Here is a 17022-nt window from a genome sequence, read left to right as displayed (position 1 = left end):
GCTGCTTCTGTGATATTTTTAGCCTCATCTGCCCCAAAGCAGGGGCAGAAAACCACTAGCATCCAGGGAGAGTTTGTGTGTGTATGAACTGGAGTTTGGCTGATGGTCTGCGTGTACTGACCTTTGGCTGGCATTTTGCTGGCAGTGTGTGTGCGCCTGCTCTTGGCTAATGGTGTGTGTGGACTCGCTCTTGATAACAGTGTGTGTAGATTGGCGCTTGCCTGGTGGTGTGTGTGGAGTGGCACTTGGCTGGCGGTGTACGCGGACTGGTGCTTGGCTGACTGTGTGCATGGGTGGTGCTTGGCTGCAGGGCTGGACTGGCCGTTGCGGGTACCAGGCGTTTCCCCAGTGTGCCGGAATGGGGCGGGAGGCGGTTTTCTGGCTGTGGGGGCCTGTTTTGTCACTGGGGCCGGTTTCAGAACCCAGTAAAAAAAGATGGAGAGGTGCTTCTACTAGCCCAACCCCCTCCCAGGGCTCGTTGAGCAGCAATATGCCAAGGCTAGTTGCTGTTCCCAGTCCGGCCCTGCTTGGCTGGTGGAGTGCGTAGGTGGCGCTTGGCTGGCAGTGTGCATGGATGGCGCTTGGCTGGCAGTGTGTGAAGTGTGGATGGAGCTTGGCTGGTGGTGTGCATAGATAGCGCTTGGCTGGTGGTGTGCATGGATTGTGGTGTGCATGTACTGACTCTTGGCTGGCAGTGTGACTTGCATGGATCCCCAGTGTTTTCCTACCCAGAATCCCCCGCAAAGCTCAAACTTACTTATAAAGTCACATTTTCTCCACATTTCTGTGCAGCTAAGTTGTAGTATCACCGCGCAGGCACACATTTCCTACCATGTAATCTATAGAATCAATGTGGACTGGCCCACTGTGTTTGGTCACTTGGTCACTTATGGCTGATGGCCTGGTGGCTGGACTCAATTAGTCTTGTTAATAAACCCCTCACACACCAACCTGGTTGGTGTCATGCTTCATCATCGGGGTCCAACCAGGCAGCCGAATGCCGCCTGGTTGTGCTTCAACGCCTGACTACAGCGGAGCAGGTGTCGTGCAGCAGTGTGATGTGGATGAAGGTGAATGTTAAAATATACCTCTGGGAATCCTTACCTATGAGTTTATTCTTGGCGGCCCAGGGTATTTTAATTAAAATATGTGATGCAACCGTTAATAGCCAAGATTTTGCTATAAGTTGTCTATGTGTTAGCGGTCTACATGTTTCAGTCCCTATAGGAATTGTGTGGGACTTTCGTCAGGACCAGAAGGTGAAGTGAGTGGCAAAAGGGGTGCCACGGGTGATAGTATCCTACACACGCGCTAAGGTGTGTGGAAAAGTGAAGGTAAAAAAAGGGTCTGTATACTTACAGACACTCACTGGTTAGCGAGAAAAAATCTTCGCTATAATATTAGGTTCCAGAGAATCGGGGCGTGGGGGGAGGAGCTCTCGTTATCAATTTGATCAATGCGAGTCCTCCTTTAGTGACCAGTCTAAATCTGGGAATTACCAAATGATTTTGGTTAGCCGACCTCAAGCAACGTGCTGGCTGATAACATTTAAAGCCCTTGGACAAATATCTGGGTCCTTGTGAGTGAAAGGCTCTAAAGGTGATAACAAGGACCTTAAATAATACACGCTTGTGTATTGGTAGCCAATGGAGAGTTTTTAGCGCGGCCGAGGCAGATGACTTTCTTGGCCACCGAAGTACTAGACGGGCAGTGGCATGCTGGACTAACTGCAGCCTGTGAAGCACTGCCTTGTTGGTACCTGCATACAGGCTATTGCAGTAGTCCAGTCTGGATGTTATCAAAGCCACTGCCACTGTTTTCCTTGCTGCGAGAGGCAGGAGGTCAAAAAACTTCCTGAGTGATCTGATTATGTGAAAGCACATGCTAGCCACACCTACCGCTTGCTACTTGAAAGACAATTGGTCATCAAACTTGATGCCCAGGTTGCGAGCAGACGAAATCGTATTTGGAGGAGCTTCAGCATCCTCGGGCCACCATTGTTTAGGGGAAAACAGATTTTGAGGGCCGAAAGGCAATATTTCCGTCTTTCTGGAATTACATTTGATACCAAACATACGCCTTACGAACAGCAGTGTGAGGTTGCAATCTCTGATCTACTCGATCTACACCACACAAATGCTTATTGTAGTCTAACATGCACAGAGGTTTGCACACTTCAGCAACCTGACCCCAAACAGTCACAGGTGAAGTAATTTCATCATGGATGGTAGTCGGCATATAGACATCTCTCCTGTCAGAAAATGTCACAGCTAGCAGCTCATCACTACGCAAGGCACTGCACTGTCCCTTCACAAGTTCTTTTTACAAATGAGCTCTTTTGGATAACTTTTAAGATTTGAGCGGATTGTGCCAACAGTGTTCACTTTTAACAATTCCCTGAACAACGGCACATCAGTGTAAAAGTTATCTATGTATAAATGGTGACCGTAATTATAGACATATTAGATACTACTCTCAGACAGCATATACATCTTAATTCCATAACATGCCCTCTTGCTAGGAATGTACTCCCTAAAAACCAATCGGCCCTTGAACAGGACCGAATACTCTTCCACAGTTATTTCTTTCCCTGGAAGATAGATCTCTGAAAATCAATCTACAAAGTTATTTATTATAGGGTGACAGTCTTTCGTTTAGGGGATGTCGATAGGGCGCTTGATTCGGTAACTGAGGGGCGTGCACCGGGCATGGACTGTGTCCCCGCCGACATGTTTTTAAATGATAGGCAACGTTGGCGCCAATATATTGCTTACCTAGCAAATGCAATAGCACAAGGGATGTCGGTCCCTGAGTCCTGAAAGGGAGCAGAAATTGTACCTGTGTACAAAAAAGGAGATAAATCCTTGGCAGGTAATTATAGGCCTATTAGCCTTATAGATTCTATTCAGACTATTATGGGTCGTCTTGTTTTGGGGAAAATACAGACCTGGATAGAGGACAATAGTATCTTGAGCACTTTTCAGACAGGCTTTCGCCCCAAACAAGTACGATTGATCAAGTTTATCGGTTCATTATCCTCTATTGGAGGACAGTGGTCCTGGGAAAAGGGACACTGTATGCAGTGTTTGTGGATCTGAGGGCCGCCTTCGATCTAGTGCCACGTCGCAAACAATTGCACATTCTGGAGGGGCTAGGAATGGCCCCGGAGCTGCTGACCTTGGTTGTGCGCTTACATGAGGGAAATTTTGACTGGGTCCGGTGGGGGATGAGGGGAGAGGTTAGGGAAACCTTCCAAGTTGAGCGGGGAGTGCGCCAGGGGTGCGTTATGGCGCCTACCCTGTTCTCACTCTTTGTGAATGGGTTGGTGGACTACCTCTCCCTGGTCCCCACCGATGTCCCAATGATGGTAGGCATCCGTGTCCCAATCCTCATGTTCGCGGATGACACGCTTATAGTCTCCAAGACTCCGAGTGGCCTCCAGCGGGCCCTCCGGCGGTTTGAAGACTTTTGTGTGCTGCATGGATTGGAAGTAAATACAGCAAAAACAAAGTTTATGTCCCTCAATGAACGCAAATCCTCCAAGTTTTCAAAAATATTTAGAGGAAGTATACACATGAATGACACCCCATTAGAGCAAGTAGATGCCTTTACCTATCTAGGGGTGATCCTACAGAGGGACATGCGCTGGAACAGCCAACTTGATTTGGCTGTCCTAAAGCACAAGCAGCAATCAGGACTTCTCCTGAAAAGGTTTAAAACTTCATCGACTAAACCTATAAGTCCCTCAAGGAGATATATGGGACGAAGGTATTAAGTTCGGCCCTCTATGGGTCCGAACTATGGGGGTTTGAAAATCTGAAAAACTTGACACTGGCAGAAAATGAGTTTATTCGTAAAGCTATAGGTGTGCCGCAAAGTACTCTATTAATTCCATTGTTGTGGGACCTTGGGAGGAAAACGGTTAAAGATTTAGCTACTCTACGCCCATTATTGTATTGGCGTAGAATATGGACTACTGAAGAACTGCTGCATTATGCTCAGGGTTTAAAAGATATTATTGACAAGGACTCCTCCCAAAAAATAACCTGGTTGAAGGAAATTAAATCCCTGGTAGTACGAATGGGAATGAAAGAATAGTGGGATGATCCGTCAAAAGCAGTATTCCCCTCCAAAAAATACTGAAGGCCAGATACTGGGAAATGACTAAATCAACAACATGTATAAAGGGTCTCTCTTCTCACCTCACAGGTCGATTCCTGGAATGTAAACCTCAACCAATGCTGGAATTATACTGGGATGCCATAGAGAACCCAGTTGACCGTAAGCTTTATTTTCAATTTAGGGTGGGTACCCTCCCGACAAAGCTGTTTACAGCTAGATGGACAGGAGTAACTAATGATGATAAATGTCCGAGGTGTAGGGAAGAGCAAGACTCTGAAAGTCATATCTTGTTTTTCTGCCCACTATATGTAGCACCCCGACAAAAGTGGGTGAAACCTATTTGTCAAATGTTGGGAATCCGCCGACATGAGGAGGCATTGAGAATTCTATCCACAGATCCTAGTCCACCAATTGCTATAGCTCTAGCAAAGTTTTTGAAATGGGTGTGGGTCATTCACCAGAAGCAGTAACTATTGAAACTAATGGTGCTCTATCCTGATCCCCCTTGGTTAACATAACAAAACTGAATTTGAGGACACTTCTATAATGAATCATGGCCTGTTAAGTAGTCATTGTGATTTTGTGATTTTAAAAATATAAAATTGGGATATTATGGTTTTATACAAATATTATATTCGACGATAGTTATTGTTGGACCCGGCCTCGTGGCGTGGTCCTACCCCTCCCGCATGGCGGGCCCCGGACGACATCGGCCCTCCATCCAGCCCGGGTCGGCCTCGGGCACACCTCTGCACGACCTACAAACCACCAGATCCGCCACCCGGCGGCCCACAACCACTGACACGGCACACTCGGGCCGCCCCAGCATTACCGGTCCGGTGCCCACCCCGGACCCTCATTCCAGGCCCGACGCCATCTTGGGCCCATCACGTCACGGACACGTGGTCCCGGCCCAGCCGCGGCCACGGCCCCAGCGAGCCTGCCATCGAGGCACCAAGAGCCCTCCGGGTGGTAGAGTGGCCACTCAACCAGAGACAAGGAGAGGGGTAGTTTCGATGGCTCTCCAACCGTCCCCGGATGCCTGGTTTCGATCGGCCTCCGGCCTCCCTGAGCGCTGGCTCCACCCCCTGCTGGGTGTCTGGACACCATCATCCCGGCCCCTCTGACCCCCAGGCGAGAGGGTCCGGACATCAAAGGACTCCAGACCTATATCTGGGCCAGCCCCGGGGTAGGACGGCAGTTGTATCCCGGAGTCGAGAAGCCCTGCTGACGCTGTCGCGGCTGACCCTGAGACGAACTCCCCTTGCTGTTCTACCTGGAACCTGCTGGCGCTGCCGCGGTCCATCTTCGCTGTAACCCCTTTGGAGACTGCTGGCGCTGCCGCGGTCCATCTTTGCTGTACCCATCTTGGAGCCTGCTGGCGCTGCCGCGGTCCACACTCGCTGAACCATCTGGGAACCTGCTGGCGCTGCCGCGGTCCACACTCGCTGAACCATCTGGGAACCTGCTGGCGCTGCCGCGGTCCACACTCGCAGAACCATCTTGGAACCTGCTGGCGCTGCCGCGGTCCACACTCGCTGAACCATCTTGGAACCTGCTGGCGCTGCCGCGGTCCACACTCGCTGCACCATCTTGGAACCTGCTGGCGCTGCCGCGGTCCACACTCGCTGAACCATCTTGGAGCCTGCTGGCGCTGCCGCGGCCCAACCTCCCGGAGCTCCCCAGCTCGAGGATTGAGAGCTGTGCGTAGAGTCTCCTTGCGACCGACCATCTATAAGACTGTCCCGCTACCTTGCCCCTTTGTCACGAGACTTTCCAGATCTCGGGATCTGCTGTATATATTGAAGCGATACTTATTGCCAGATAAAGATTGAAAACTCTATCTACGTGTGGTGTATATTTGTAGTGGGGTGGTTACTCTGCTGTACGATTCTAGGAGAGGGCCCTCCCGTTGGAGGCCTCTCGACATCGCTCGGTCCCTTCTCTGAAGGAGGGGTAGACCTTGGGGTGCTCCCCCGGGTTCGCCTTTCTAACATTGGTGGCAGGCGCTGCGATCCGAGCCAACGCAAAATCGTACAGAGAGTGATCTACCCGCTACGACGAAAAAACACACTGAGACCATGACGACCCAAGGAACCAACCTACCTGCCGAATTCCAGAAAGAGAAGATAGAAGAATACAGCCACAAAGAACTAAAACAATTCTGTAAAGACATGGGTATCGCTACCACTGGCCTGAGCACAAAAGAGGACTTCAAATCGGCCCTACAAGCCTGGGTGGAAACCCGAGACAGACCACCCCAAGAGGAGAATAGCCCGAACGGGCAACAGGAAACCAGCGCACCCCTGACGGGGGAAAGAACCGCAACACTAAACGCGGACCTCAGCTATGAAGACGCTCGAGAGCGAGAGCGCAACCGGCTACACGAATTGGAGCTTGCACGACTCCAGCTAGACGGAGAACTCCAGCTAGCGGAGAAAAAGATAGCCCTCGAGCAACTACGGCTGGAGGGGGATCTAGAAGAGAAACGGAGAGAACGTGACCTCGAAGAAAAACGACTAGCATATGAACACGAACGAGGCCTGAGAGAACTAGAAATCAAGGCCAAGAGCAACGAAGATAGCGCGGCCGGGGCCAAGACCTCGGCCCCTCCCGTGGACCCCAAGGTTCACCTACCGAAAGATGTAGTCAAAGAATACTACAAGAACGATGATATCCAGCAATGGTTCAAAGCCTACGAGGTGGCCATGACCGCCCATCGGGTGCCCCTGAAGGATTGGGGCGCCGGCCTGTGGGGAAAGTTCGTCAACGAAGGGAGGGACGCCCTGCTGGAACTCCCTGACACCGAAATGACCTCCTATGAGCACATGAAAACGGCCCTACTCACGCGCTACGGACTCACCCCCGAAATGTACCGGCAGAGATTCCGAGACTGTAAAAAAATCCCCGGTACCACTTGGGTAGAATATGTGAACTTTTTTAGCAGAGCCTTCGAGGGATGGGTCAAAGGCAGTCAGGTCACTACCTACCAGCAGTTGGTCGACCTTATGTTATGGGAGCACCTCTCCAACAACTGCTTCATTGAACTACGACAGCACCTCCTCGACAGCAAGTTGACCGAGCCGCGAAAACTAGCGGTCGAAGCAGATCGGTGGGCGAGCAACCGCGTCCACCGGAACACCACAGGAGAATACGGACGAGGGTCCCCGGGGAACCACCGGCCGCGAGGCGGCGGGTCTGGCATCAGCCGAGGCCGAGACCTCCCGCCGGGGTCTTCGCCCGCCTCCTCTACCCCAGCCTCCAGCCCGAGGGGGGCCCATCCAGCCCGACCGGGGCCACGCCCCAACGTTACGTGCCACAGATGCCAGCGGCTGGGTCACTATGCCAATGATCCTCTCTGCCCCATGAACCAGCGGCCCGGCGCCACCGGGCCCCCCGGCCGACAAATCACGGCAGCTGCTCTGAGCGAAGAAAAGGACGAAGAAGAAGAGGTCCCTATGGAACCAGAAGAATGGGAGTCCGCGGCCATGTGCCTCGCCTCCCTGGGCGACAAAGACATGATCCCCCGAGACCAGATTCCGATCAACACCCAGAAGTACCGCCAGTGGGTCACTATCAACGGACGCCGGGCCGAGGCTCTCCGTGACACGGGGGCCAGCATAACCGCCGTCCGCTGCCATCTGGTGACCCCAGAACAAATCTTGCCCCACGTTCTGTGCCCTGTCCGGTCAGCGGACAATTCCGAGAGCCTGTGCCAGATGGCCCGCATCCTCTTCGAGTGGGGAGGAGTGTCTGGCATGCTGAAAGTCACTTCCAAGACGATGCCCCGGTGGACTGCCTCCTAGGGAACGACCTGGAAAGTTCCCCCTGGGCACAGATCGAGCGAAGAGAACATCTGGGGATGCTAGGCCTTCCTGAATGGGTTTGCGTAACGACCCGATCCATGTCCACCCGGGACGTCGTCCCAACCGAAGACAATCGGCCCGAAGAACCTGAATGGCCGGGACCGCCGCCACCCGCCACTGCCACGGCCGAACCCGAACTGGGGCTGCAGGGCCCCAACCATGAAGAACTTCCCGAGCTCGGGCCCCTTCCCGAACTAGCCCAGTGGCACCAAGAAGGGGGCCCCACCCGCAAGCAGTTCCGTCGGGAACAAAAGACATGTCCTTCCCTTGAGGTACTCCGACAACAAGCCGCCACGCAAGCCACAGGAGACTCCTCGGGGTCCCACTGGATCTATTGGGACCAGGACCTCCTGTACAGCAAACAAAAGATCGCCGGGCTGGGGGCCGGCCGAGTGCTAGTCGTCCCCCTCCACTTCAGAGACTTTCTCTTAAACCTGGCACATGACGTGCCCCTCGCCGGGCACCTGGGGCAGGACAATACCTACAGCCGCCTGGTGACCCACTTTTTTTGGCCGAAGATGCGCCGCGATGTGTACAACCACTGCCGAACCTGTCCGACCTGCCAAGCCAGCGGAAAGAGTGGGGGGAAAATCAAGGCCCCACTCCAACCGTTTCCCGTGGTGACCACTCCCTTCGAGCGAGTAGGGATCGACATCGTGGGGCCCCTGGATCCTCCCTCCTCCCGGGGACACCGCTTCATCCTCGTCCTGGTGGACCATGCCACCCGCTACCCAGAAGCTATCCCCCTCCGGACTATCACAGCCCCCGTAGTGGGTCGGGCGCTAATGGGGATCTTCTCCAGAGTCGGCTTCCCCCGAGAGGTCGTCAGGGATCGGGGCACAAACTTTATATCGAAATATATGCGGTCCCTGTGGCAACAGTGCGGGGTCGCGTATAAGTTCACCACCCCGTATCACCCTCAAGGAAATGGACTAGTGGAGCGATTTAATAGGACCCTGAAAGGAATGATCAAGGGCCTAGAAGAGCCCCTCCGGCGCAAGTGGGACGTTCTGCTGCCATGCCTCCTGTTCGCCTACCGGGAGGTACCCCAGAAGTCCCTGGGGTTCAGCCCCTTTGAACTATTATATGGACACCCGGTGCGAGGCCCCCTCAGCCTGGTCAAGGAAGGCTGGGAGCTGGCCGCCTCCGATACTCCGCCCGATGTTTTCCGATACCTCTTGACTCTCCGCAACCAGACTCGGAAGTTCCGGGAGCTGGCCGAAACCAACCTGAAGGCCAGTCAAGAGGAGATGAAGCGCTGGTATGATGAAAATGCCTCGTCCATTGAATTCGAGCCGGGCCAGCAGGTCTGGGTCATGTCCCCGGTCGACCCCGGCGCCCTCCAGGACAAATGGACGGGGCCCTTCAAAGTGGTGGAGCGCAAGAGCCCCGTCACCTACCTAGTGGACATGGAGTCCCCCCGGAACCCCCTCCGGGTCCTACACGCCAACCGGCTCAAGCCCCACTTTGTCCGCACTGAACTGAGCCTGTTGTTGGCTACCGATGACGGAGCAGAGGACGACTCCGAGCCTCTACCCGACCTCCTGGGCACCTCCGAGAAAGATGGCTCCGTCGAGAGAGTCTCCCTCTCTCCCGCGCTGACACCCAAACAGCGCCAGGACTGCCAGAAACTGCTGGGTCAATTTGCGAACTTATTTTCCCTCACCCCCGGGGTCACCCAGTGGTGTGTTCACGACGTCGACACCGGGGACAGTCCGCCCGTGCGGCACAGAGCCTACCGAGTCCCCGACCGAGTCCGGGCCTGCATCCAAGCCGAAGTTTCCAAGATGCTAGCCCTAGGGGTAGTCGAGCCCTCAGACAGTCCATGGGCCAGCCCCGTCGTCCTGGTCCCTAAGGCCGCCGCCCCCGGGGTGCCCCCGGAGCTGCGGTTCTGTGTCGACTACCGAGGACTGAATGCCATCACCAGGACCGACGCCCATCCCATTCCCCGAGCGGATGAACTGATCGATCGCCTGGGAGCCGCCAGGTACCTCAGCACCTTCGACCTCACGGCTGGATACTGGCAAATCGGCCTCACGCCAGGGGCACAAGAACGATCCGCTTTCTCGACCCCCGATGGCCACTTCCACTTCAACGTGATGCCCTTCGGCATGAAGAATGCTCCGGCCACCTTCCAGAGACTAGTGAATCGGGTGCTGGCAGGGCTGGAAGAGTTCAGTGCCGCCTATCTGGACGATATTGCGGTGTACAGCCTCTGTTGGGACGAGCACTTGACCCACCTCTGGAAGGTCCTGACGGCCCTCCAACGGGCCGGACTAACAATAAAAGCCAGCAAGTGCCAGATCGGTCAAGGGTCCGTGACCTATCTGGGACACCAAGTGGGGAGCGGCCAAGTGGCTCCCCTTCAACCCAAGATCAACGTCATCCAGGCCTGGGAGCCCCCCGTCACCCAGACCGCCGTCCGAGCCTTCCTGGGGCTCACTGGATACTATCGGCGGTTCATAAAGGACTATGGGAGCATTGTGGGGCCCCTCACAGAACTAACCTCCAAGAGACTACCCCCGAAGGTGCACTGGACCCCCGAGTGCCAAGTAGCCTTTGAGACACTAAAGACGGCCATGTGCACCGCCCCGGTGCTCCAGGCCCCCGACTACAGCCGAGAGTTCATCGTCCAAACTGACGCCTCGGAACACGGCATTGGGGCCGTACTGTCCCAAATGACCTCTGACGGAGTTGACCTTCCTGTGGCCTTCATCAGCCGGCGCCTGCTGGCCCGAGAACAACGATGGAGCACCATCGAGAGGGAAGCATTCGCCGTCGTATGGGCCCTAAAGAAGCTCTGGCCCTACCTCTTCGGCACCCACTTCCGAGTACAGACCGACCACCAGCCCCTGCGGTGGTTGATGCAGATGCGGGGCGAGAACCCGAAGTTGCTACGTTGGTCCATCTCCCTCCAAGGGATGGACTTCACCGTGGAGCATCGCCCTGGCAACGACCACGCCAACGCTGACGGCCTCTCCAGATTCTTCCGCCTTGGCGAGGAGAATCCCCAAGAAGATGGGTGACTCTCCCCTGCCTTCAGCTGGGGGGGACGCGTGTTGGACCCGGCCTCGTGGCGTGGTCCTACCCCTCCCGCATGGCGGGCCCCGGACGACATCGGCCCTCCATCCAGCCCGGGTCGGCCTCGGGCACACCTTTGCATGACCTACAAACCACCAGATCCGCCACCCGGGGGCCCACAACCACTGACACGGCACACTCGGGCCGCCCCAGCATTACCGGTCCGGTGCCCACCCCGGACCCTCATTCCAGGCCCGACGCCATCTTGGGCCCATCACGTCACAGACACGTGGTCCCGGCCCAGCCACGGCCACGGCCCCAGCGAGCCCGCCATCGAGGCACCAAGAGCCCTCCGGGTGGTAGAGTGGCCACTCAACCAGAGACAAGGAGAGGGGAGTTTCGATGGCTCTCCAACCGTCCCCGGATGCCTGGTTTCGATCGGCCTCCGGCCTCCCTGAGCGCTGGCTCCACCCCCTGCTGGGTGTCTGGACACCATCATCCCGGCCCCTCTGACCCCCAGGCGAGAGGGTCCGGACATCAAAGGACTCCAGACCTATATCTGGGCCAGCCCCGGGGTAGGACGGCAGTTGTATCCCGGAGTCGAGAAGCCCTGCTGACGCTGTCGCGGCTGACCCTGAGATGAACTCCCCATGCTGTTCTACCTGGAACCTGCTGGCGCTGCCACGGTCCATCTTCGCTGTAACCCCTTTGGAGCCTGCTGGCGCTGCCGCGGTCCATCTTTGCTGTACCCATCTTGGAGCCTGCTGGCGCTGCCGCGGTCCACACTCGCTGAACCATCTGGGAACCTGCTGGCGCTGCCGCGGTCCACACTCGCTGAACCATCTGGGAACCTGCTGGCGCTGCCGCGGTCCACACTCGCTGAACCATCTTGGAACCTGCTGGCGCTGCCGCGGTCCACACTCGCTGAACCATCTTGGAACCTGCTGGCGCTGCCGCGGTCCACACTCGCTGCACCATCTTGGAACCTGCTGGCGCTGCCGCGGTCCACACTCGCTGAACCATCTTGGAGCCTGCTGGCGCTGCCGCGGCCCAACCTCCCGGAGCTCCCCAGCTCGAGGATTGAGAGCTGTGCGTAGAGTCTCCTTGCGACCGACCATCTATAAGACTGTCCCGCTACCTTGCCCCTTTGTCACGAAACTTTCCAGATCTCGGGATCTGCTGTATATATTGAAGCGATACTTATTGCCAGATAAAGATTGAAAACTCTATCTACGTGTGGTGTATATTTGTAGTGGGGTGGTTACTCTGCTGTACGATTCTAGGAGAGGGCCCTCCCGTCGGAGGCCTCTCGACATCGCTCGGTCCCTTCTCTGAAGGAGGGGTAGACCTAGGGGTGGTCAGTCAGACACCTTCTGCCTCCCCCGGGTTCGCCTTTCTAACAGTTATGTGGTAGTTTAATTACGTTTTAAAATAATTTTATATTTGAACTTTCAAATGTAATGAAATGTTATTTATATATTTTATTTTGTAAATATTGGATGTTTATGAAACGCTTTTATGACTTAACTGTCGAATAAAGTTTGTGAAACGGATCAAGGAGAGGCCGAACCGTAAAAAGATGGGCACAATCAGGGTGATCTCATGGCAATGCTAAACCATTATCAATAAAATGCAATATCCGAAAAAGAAGCAAATACTGATTACGACTCGTGGTTGCAGGAAATATAGCTGTTGCCATCAAGGGATAAGTAGACCAATATGAAGACAGCGACGGCTTCCTTATCAGGCCCATCAAAAAGTTAAACCCAAGAACTTCTTCTGCTCATCCAGATTTGTGGGAGTCTACCAGGTAGCTTTAGAGTGGGGCTTAAGTATGGCACTGTTGTCCCTCAAATACTGTTCAGCATACAAATTAGTCTGCTCAACAATTTCAGCCAAAAATACATTGTCCATAAAACACTAAAAGAAATTTATAGGCCGAAATTTTTCACAATTCACTCTACACCCTGCAACACCACTAAAGACAGGCAACACCGGCTGCACCATGTTTGGGTCAACCCAGAGCCCAGCACTTCCAATGGGAAACCGTGCAGCCCCGGGCTGCAATCCTGATTCCTCTTGCTGCACTTTCAACAAACACGTCAGTGTCCTCCTCTAAAATAGGCACTTCATCTGCACTGAGAGTAGCTTCATCATCAGATGATTCCTCTCTGACAGAAAATTCACTTCCTGAATCCTGGCCTTCCTCCTCTGCCTCAGATGCAGAGTCAGTCTCATAATCATGGTCAGAAGACGACTCGAAAAGCTTACCAACAACCTGCTAGGCGGTCATCCTGCAGCTAGCCATAATCCTTACCAAGAGAAGTAATTTGACAAATAAGTCAACAATACACAACACTGTGTTAAAATAAGTAATAAACAAAAGGTGGATTTATAAAACAAAAAGTAAAATTGTTGGCATATAACAATTGCAAGGTAAAGTCAATCAATACAAAGCACGCAAAGACCCATATACTATAAAACAATACCACTCACATGCTAAGGACAGCTATACTCACGAGTACCTACTCTGCACAGACACAGGCAGCACCAACGAAAACCCACTAGAAAAGAAAAACAAAAGAAAATTACACACAAGGAAACACAATACAATTTGTGCACAGATACAAGGAACATTTCACACACATTGAAACAGAAGCTAAATAGGCTGCTATTATTACAGCATTTTAAAAAACACATGCATGCTTCTCATTGATACTAATTTGGAGTAAACAATATAAAAACGTTTTCTTACCAAACAGCTGCAACTACACAAACTGTAGATCTACCTGTGTCTAAACCACAACCACAAGGAAAACAAAAGCTTTGCACTAGAATAAAAAGGAGAAAAACAAACATTACAATCACCAATGATGACAACAAATTAACAGTTAACATTATCAAACACTATGAAATCTGCCCATCACCATCCAAATGCCAGCCACTCACACCGCCAGCCAAGTGTGAGTCCACTCACAGCCACCCATACACCAAAACACTCATCAGCCAAATTACACTTAACACACAAACTTTCCCTGGTGGTCTAGTGGCTTCTGCCCTCCTGGGGTTTACCCCAAAACAGCTCCCAAAACATTTTGCATATATAAAAATAATACCTGGAGGTCTAGGGGCTTCTGTCCCCCTTGGGGGCAAATGGGCTTTAAAATGTATGGTCGATCTGCCCACAAGGTGGGCAGAAATGGCTAAACTATTAATTCCCCAACAGGGGGAGCAACCCTTGCCCAAGGGCTCACTTCCCTTAAACATAATGCACAAAATCCCCAGTTTATAGTGGGTTTCAACCCCCCCCAAGGGCTAGATCAGCTAAAAGAAACGGCTGATATAGCCCCAGAGGGTGCCAAAACACAAGGAAACCTGCTACCCCCAGGGCAGCAACCCTTGCCCAAGGGATGGCTACCGTAAAAATATATTTAATCCCTGGTGCCTAGTTGGTTTTGACCCCCCAGGTGGCAGATCAGCCGAAAAAACGGCTGAGCTAACCACGGGGGGGGCCAAAACAAAGGAATGTATGCTGCCCACACAGGAAAAGAAATTGCCCCACCGGGCAGTGACCCTTGCCCATGGGGTCACTTTTTAACAATTTCCTTTAAAAAAACTCCCTGATGCCTAGTGGGTTTCCATCCCCCTCCCCCGGGGGGCAGATCAAACGAAAAACTGCTGAATCAGCCCCCAAGGGGGGTGTCCAAAGCATAGATTTTCTTTAATTTAATATCCCCCCTCCCCCGGAGTGACCCTTGCCTAAGAAGTTGCTCCCCCAAGTTTTCCCCCCAAAATTCCTGGTGTCTGGTGGAGTGGATTTCTACTCCACGATTGCAGCCCCACCTGCGAATGTGGAGCAGGAATCCCCTCTGTACAGACTCCGAGGGAAACTCCTTTCCCCCTGCGACTGTACTCCTGAACCCCCCCTTCCCGGGAGAAGAACTTACCGAAATGTCCTCTCCCTTGACGTGCTGGAAAGCAAATGGCTTCCAGCGCATCCCATGCTGCACTTAATGATGTCGGCGTACTGTGAGTGCGCCAAATTCATCAGATTGCTGGAGGGGTCGGGTCGCAATGGAAGCAATTCCACTGCCATCCCTAGGGAAGTCATGTGGGTGCCCAACTGGAGCAGCACCAGCATTTCCCCCACGCGGCAGTGCCAGGACGTAATGGTTACATCCTCAGGACAGCATAATCTTTGCCGAGGACGTACAAATTACGTCCCCGGCACCGAAGGGGTTAATATGATGACTGGTGTTTACAAACTCCTTTCCCTTTGCAGTCAGAGAAAGAAAAGTAAAGTACATTATGTGACAATCTTGCTTGAGTACATGATGTGTAAAAGGAAAGACTGAAAGATGTCATTTATTTGTAACACAGCAAAATGTAAACACCTGTAAATCATCAAAAGTAGATGACAAAAGACAACTTTTAGCAACAAGGAAAGTTGACAATAGCAAACTTTGTACACAAATGCTTTTGAAGATACCACATTATTTCGCTCTAACAGTTAAATTCAAATGTTAGAGATTATGCTTGCATATTTCTCTACTCGAACAATCGCAAAGCCAGCAGTTCTTCTTGGCACACAAAACGTGCTTCTTCTGACATTTGTAAGTATTTGAGACTTGACTTGAATGTCAAGAGTGCCATCACTTCATTCAAACCTAAATAGGTTCGCCGAGAACTGATCGCTTTTTTTCGTGTGACCTTTTCCAGACATCCTAATGCCTGCCATTCAGGAATTTTGTTGCACTGTTTACTAAGGAGAAAGACACACTGGAGAAAGACGAGTTCAAGAAAGGCAGGACACTGAGGAAAGTTAGCAGCAGACTCCCAGCATGCATCCAAGCTACAACATAAAATGGCTGCCAGATCTGTGGCAGTGCCGAGGTATAGCAGAATCTCCAATGGAGCTGTTTTACTGTTTTACAGCTCTAGACAGTCGCAGTGCTGCCAACAAAGCAGCCGCACTGCTTGAAAACACCTCACTTGCAGCCCCACACAAAGCTATAAGCGTGTGATACGGCGGGATTTTTGATCTATGGCTATAGGTCTAGATCCCAACTCAGGTCGACTGAACCGTTGGTACCTGTCATAAAGTAAAAGGCAATCCACTACTAGGCCAATTAATAAAGACTTACACCACTCTAAAGAACCACCTACTACGAATAAGTTTTAAAAGTTTATTATAAAGCCAAAGTTAACTGGAGATACAAACATCTCAATATAAGGTTCAAAAGATATACTGGTATCAATACAAACATAAATGTTCTAAATGCTCTTAGTCGGCAGAAGAATATCACCAAAACCAATTCAAAAATCATCAGAGTTGCAAGAATAGACACAAGCTGTAGCTTATGAGTCATTTACAGAAAGGAAGAAAATCCAGATTAGACTGTCCCTACACTAGACTAAGTGACATCCCTACTTAGCAGAATCTTAACCTAAAAAGGTGTCAGCAGTGGTGACTTCCAAAGAAGATCACTCACTTCCCTTAATCTTCGCTGTAAATCGGTTTCTCGCAGTTAACCTATCTGCCTACCCATCCGCTCTCTTAGGTTCCTCAGACCATCTGCCCTAACTCCACCCAGGGGTGCTGTCCCTAATACAAAATCACATTTACAATAGAAACGCCCTTTAGAGACGCCCCTCACGTGGTGTCAGTTCTGGCATTTTCCATGCTGATACTCCTCTGGGCCCATCGTTAGCGTTGACCTTGCTTCTCAGACTATTCTCCGGCAGGACGGTACCCCCCAGGAAATTCCTGAAGCCTCCTCCAGGCCTGTGCCTGGCGCCCTGAACAAAACCCTATTCATCACTTCTCTTGATTGGAACCTCCTCGCACCTGCAAACAGACACTTGTACAGTGGGCCCCAAATTCCGGCCTCCACCATATCTTTTTAAGTCGTAAACCATCGAGCAGGCTCCGCAATTTATGCTTAACATGACATTCTTCTAACTAGCACATGCAGATCAAAAGAAATGACCTTCTCTATTCAGGCCTATTAGA

General features: G+C 52.3%; 1 pseudogene; it reads left to right on the top strand.

The window, feature by feature from the left end:
* The first annotated feature begins 3286 nt into the window (after window positions 1–3286).
* Window positions 3287–17022, top strand: part of LOC144752557 (ATP-dependent RNA helicase DDX1 pseudogene) — a 65039-nt pseudogene continuing 51303 nt past the window's right edge.

Source organism: Lissotriton helveticus, chromosome 5_1 (genome assembly GCF_964261635.1).
Source record: "Lissotriton helveticus chromosome 5_1, aLisHel1.1, whole genome shotgun sequence".
Classification (NCBI taxonomy): Eukaryota; Metazoa; Chordata; class Amphibia; order Caudata; family Salamandridae; genus Lissotriton; species Lissotriton helveticus.
Note: the sequence above shows the minus strand (reverse complement) of the source record. Positions and strands in the feature narration are given on the sequence as shown.